The sequence below is a fragment of the Poecilia latipinna genome, unplaced genomic scaffold, assembly GCF_001443285.1.
Source record: "Poecilia latipinna isolate Pla-1442-1.1 unplaced genomic scaffold, P_latipinna-1.0 Scaffold269, whole genome shotgun sequence".
NCBI lineage: Eukaryota > Metazoa > Chordata > Actinopteri > Cyprinodontiformes > Poeciliidae > Poecilia > Poecilia latipinna.
Window position 1 is genome coordinate 355,387 of NW_015112885.1, and position 6,002 is coordinate 361,388.

The following is a 6,002-nucleotide window of genomic DNA, read 5'->3' on the forward strand; positions in this document are numbered from 1 at the left end:
TAAAGCCAAAGTGGAAATAAATACTGCATTCAACCGAAAGAGTGCAGATTATGAAGTCTGTATTGCCCTTCAGTAATCTCTAGATTTAAATAGAGAAAAAAGGCACATCCGACTTCCTAATGCAATAGTTCACACTACACCATTTTTTGCCCCTATTTTCCCCTTATGACAATCTTAGATCGTTGGCCGATCTGACCGATCACCCTGCAGTGTGTGGTGGGTTACGGTAGATCGTCGTGGCCGCTCCGATCTAAATCAGGGGTTTTCCCCGACTGGGAGCGTCAACACAGCCTGTTGGTGCTTTCTGAGGGGAAATTACGAGGGGAATCCCAAACAGCTGAAACAGCGCAACCCGAAGTCCAGCGGACATTGGAGATGATATGTGGAAACAACATTAATATTTATTTAACATTTCGTGCAAAGAATATAGAAATGACAAGGGGAGGAGTTGGAGCCAAATTGCTACCGCAGTTGATAAACCTGGCAAGTTTTCAGCTGTTCTTCGTTAACGTGACATAAATAGGTTAAAATGATTTTCATTCAGTCAGGACTCTAGCCACATGCATCACAGGTAGATTCTAGTAAAGCATTGATTAATGCCTGGTTTTAAAATGAGTTAACTGGACTTGTAGTCATTATTTTGTGCCCATGTGGCTGGACACCACACGGCACGACAAACCCGATCGAACCGTTATACCGTAGATTTCTGTCGGCTAATGTGTGGTCGCTCAGGGTTTGAAAATGTGCGGACAACTTGTGTAATGTACGCTGGACATTAGACTAAGGAAATGAGGAAGGGGGGTCAGTAGAGAGCACCGGAGCTGTGGCTTTTTTAATTCAGTGTCATCAACAGAAAGAAAAAAGGCCGGGAGAGACGATAAAGCCGATAATTAAAATGAGGTCGATAGGTTTAATTATCATCTGATTAATTGATTTATCGTTTATCGCGACAGGCCTACTGTTGAGTGAGATGGACTCAGTCATTGTCTACTTTAATCCCGGATCATGCCACTAATCCATAAAAGTGTTAGTATTTTGAGTAATTAAGGGGCCAAAGATGGTATGCCCTGTGTTTTCTTGCTCCTTACAGCGCTGAAATGCACATACTGATAAGATGATTGTTTCTTGCTGCAGGTTTATGATTTCTTTATATATATATAATTAAATTAATTTGTATATCTTACTTTTTGGATCAGGTATATTAAATGATTATATGCTACATGAGATCTTGGTTAAATAGATAGTGATTATTATTAGAATAGATGTGTCTGCTTTTCTCTCTTTCAGTTTTGGAATAACGAGGATGCTGTTTATAATTATTAAATTAAACTGTGACTTCTTATTTGTAGGATCAGACTAGTTAAATAGGTTGGGTTACGTTAGATTAGTCATTATTTTCAATTTTGAATCAAACTGTACTGACCACTTCTAATTTTTATCAAATAAAGAAGCTTATAAAATTTTAGGGAAGTGTGGACATTCAATTATTTTGTCACTGTAATTTAAAGGTCCACTATTATGCAAAATTCACTTTTTGCATTTTTCTGTGCTACAATATTGTTATCTGATTCTGGAAACAGTCCAAAAGCAAGAAAAAAGACATACAAAGCACCTTGTCATATTTTGGGAATAAGTACTGGTGTTTGCAAAACAGCCTGTTTCAAAAACTTCTAAATTTTTGCGTCAAAATATCTTACCTAGCAACCTCAACTCCAGTCCATCACCTCAGCTGGCAACCCAAGCGGAGTTCGACCTACTTCATTAAAGACCATAGCACAATGGCTGCTGGAAAGGGAAAATGTTTTGTTGTGGGCTCTAATGCAGAGCATGTGTACAGGCATTTTCTCCCAATGACAGAGAACAGAGCTGCATGGCTTCATTTTATTTTTGCTTGCAATGTCCCTTGTGATGTTGCCAGAAAGTTGTAGCCTGTGTAGATCAGTTTAGGAAGGAGTTCCAACATTACACAAGATTTACTAAAATACTTGGACTGAAGGAAGGTTCTGTTTGTCACTAATCTGCAGAAGATTGTGATCAAAGTACATGATGTGTTTTGTGTTGTTGTTCAACACGTACATGATTGGCCATTTGGCACAAGCAAAAGCTGTGCTAAATGACCCTTTGCTAGCCCTGTGTCTTACATTACATTACATTACCCACAATAGCTGCGCATTTGCTGTTGGAATTGTGGTAAACTGGAAGTTATGGTCTACAGAGAAAAGATGTGGTGTTTGTGAAAACATGTCAGACACCTGGACATTACCAACGTCGTCTGATTTTCTTTCTTTTTTTTTACATGTTGTGCTTTTCCTCTAACCGCGCAGCAGCTCATTTACATAATTGTGATGTAGCCCTAAAACGCAGCATTCCTTAATGAGCTCGAAACAGGCAGAACTGACTGGGTGAAATCTCGATTTTTGAGAATAATTTTGTGTATTTACAGTAATGAACATGTTTTGTTCATTAGAGCTGACCTATAGCTTGTTCAAGGCAGCATATGATCTGCTTCAAGGAATTTTAATAACCAAGGCCCTCAAATCATTCCACGACTCATTACAGCCTTAGAAGGGGGCATCATACCCTTGTGTCCCCTCACGCTCCGTCCAGGATTTCTGCTTATGCTTATAACACTTCAAAGTTTGATGGGTGGAAAAAGCTGATTCTTTGACTTTTTTTTTTTTATCTTGGCATTGTATTGACTACCTTTTACCAGTATAAAAGTTTCACTTTTATACCATTAAGACACAAATAATTGTCAACTGAAATGGTTGAAATATTTCAAGAAGCTCAGTATCTTCATATTTAGCTTCTTGAATCTAAACAAGAAACTCGAACATATCATATTTAAATCCATGTTGTGATTTTCACAAATATTTATCTAATTTAGCTAAAACACAAACTTTTAGTTCTTATTTCCTCCCTCGCTACCTCATTTGTTGGCTGTATGTTGTTGATTTCTTAGAAGCACGAGGCATGAAACGCCCCGGTGTTCTGGTGCATTAGTTTTCTCATTTTTAGATTAATCAATCAATCAATCAAATTTTATTTGTAGCCTATAGCACATTTCTGCAGCAAGGCATTTCAAAGTGCTTTACATAGTTAAAATAAAAATAGCAATAAACAGTTAAATGGGAACAATATATGGACCACAACAAATAACATTTTCCAAGTACACAAGAATAGACAAGTTAGAGAGAGGCGTCATGATGTCAGAGGGCTGAAGCTCTTCTGAGGAAACCATCACTATTCTCATAACCATAGAAAAACATTAGTAATAAAGCAGCTGCAGTGATACCAAAGACCATAACACAACAATCGACATGTTCAGACTGATAATGCATCTTGGCGCAACATTTCAATGCCTGATGAAAAAGTTATTGTGGAAACTCAAAGAAAAGTTCTGGTGTATATCAGAACGCCTTTAAATGGCTTAATCATCCTGGGTGCCACATGTATTCTCTATTATTACGTTTGTTGTACAGTTAATGCATTTTCTTTTAACTCTGAACTAAACGAGACAGTTTTAACTTTAAAAAAAATAAAAAGACTCAATCACAGCAAGTAAGGATTTATTTTAAATAGGTAAGTTTTATTTATGGCAGTCAGTCAGAAGAGAGAGATTCTCAATAAAATCATGACACAAAACCTGATTAAACTACTTGTTTATAAATTATTGCATAAAGTTACAGTGAGCTATGTTACAACCACTTATCAACTAAGTGACAAGACACCTTAAGAAAGAATCCTGATACTCAATAATGTAATTCAATATCACATTGTTTTTATATCTTTCCCAGAAAAATTGTTGTTTATGTTAAAAAGAGAAACTGAAAGCTTCCTGACATGTTGACTGTTGTAGTATTGAGGTCCCAGGCTTACTGATCCAGAGACTCGGCAAAAAGCGAAGCATGACACAACCCTCACAAACTGAGCAACCTGTGTTGGCCACAGTGACTTTCATTTGCCTGTGGTAATTTTCCACAAAAAAAAAAAAAGAAAAGTTTGTGTATACTTTTCTTACTTTCCAGTATTCTGAAGTGAATATGTGTAGCAGTAAGTTGTTTCTAGCCAAAGCCGACTTTTGGGGGCAGGTGGGCATCCTGAAAACACAGAGAAATGACTGGAGGAATTAGAGATGATGTAGATTAAATCATGCTGGAACACGTTAATGAAGTCTCCATTTGCAGACAGTAGACCCACTGCATCCTCAGACTTTATGAGAAACAGGTTCAGTTTACTTATGCAACTTCGAAGGGATCAACTCATGTTCAGTGGTTTTGTTTTATGTTTTAGCTATTTGCTTCCTCAGACATGTTCAGACGATCGGGACGCAGAGTTCGCTCTCAGAGAATCTTGAAATGTCTTCATACCAATAAAGAAGAAATCAACTTGCTATTACCTTGCTTAAGTGAGGTAGGTGCACTCTTGTCAGTTGTTTTCTTCTGAATCTAAGATGAGTTTCTTTGTTCTGAATCCAATCAGATCCAGCATAAGAAATGTCTAGAATAACAGAGATAAATTACAAGCATGTTTGATATAAGCTGACAAGGTGCACTGGTCTGGCCAAAAAAGAAGTCACCACCTGAATTTCACTGAGCAAATAAGTATGAACTTCATATTTGATTGTACCTGCATGGAGTTATTTAACTTATTTAACCGTAGCTGATGCAGGTACTAGCTTCTCATTTCTTAAACAACCGTGCAAAAAGACACATAAAATGGTCGTGGAGAAGCTGCTGGTCTGTTTAAGAAGGGCCAAATCATTGGCATCGAGCATAGAAAAACATCTACTGAGATTGCAGATCTGGACTGCCATCATTAAAAGCTGCAAGGATAGTGGGAAAACATCATCATTGAGGAAGAAATGCAGTCAAGAAAAAATGCTGAGTTAAGCTATCAGTGATCACTTAAACATTTGGTGACATCAAATCAAAATACAAGAAGATTACAACTCATGCCTCGGTTTAATAGTGAAAGTAAGAGTATTTCCACAGTCACAATGTGAAGGGAACTGATGGGATTGGGACTAAACATCTGTGTAGCAATAAGAAAACCACTAATCAGTGAGGCTAACCAGATTAAAAGGTATTGGTTTCCAATGGAGCAGAAATACTTGACTTTAGAGCAATATAAGAAGGTCATGTGATCTGAGGAGTCCAGATTTACTTTCTTCCGGAGTAATGGGCACATTAGCGTAAGAAGAGAGGTAGATGAAGTGATACACCCATCATGGCTAGTTTCTACTGCACGAGCCTGTGGGCAGTGCGGTGGTCTGGGATTGATGCAGTGGGTGCGGTCCAGTTACTGAATGCTGCTGTGAACATGTTATCAAAACAATGCCTCATCAAAATGTGTGCTGTATTCGAAGTTAAAGGTGGTCCAACAAAATATTGGCATGAGTGACTCAGAAACTCAGAAAGGGTTTGAGAGAATCAATTTTCAATAATTAACATGGATTCTAGGACAGCTTTGGTGTTTACTTTCTCTGGGCCATTCTAACACATTCATTTTACTTTTTATCTTAGCCATTTCCAACAGCTTTGACTGTAAACTTAGGGCTGAACAGAGCACCTTCGTTCACATGTTTGCTGTGTTCCCCTTCATGGAAACAGCAAACAATACTTCTTCTGACCTGATGTCAATGGTGATTTAGCTCACTGCTGAAGCCATTTTCTTACTCTGGATTTTATGTAGGGGAATGTCTAAACCTTTCAGAAAATCCTATGCAAAAAATGTTCCTTTCACTTCATTTGTTCACTGCTTTGTGTTTTTCATAAACAACGCCAATAAAATTCATTGATGCTTGAATTGTGATATGACTAAATTTAAGCATTCATAAATTTAAATTTATGAATGCTTCCAAAAAACTGGGATAAATCTGAAAAAACTCAAATACCTTCATATAATTATTATTATTTTTCACAATTCACACTTGTGTTCCTTTTAAAGTAGATAATTTTTTATGGATTTTGAAGAAATCTGATGCTTTAGTCCTTCCCCAT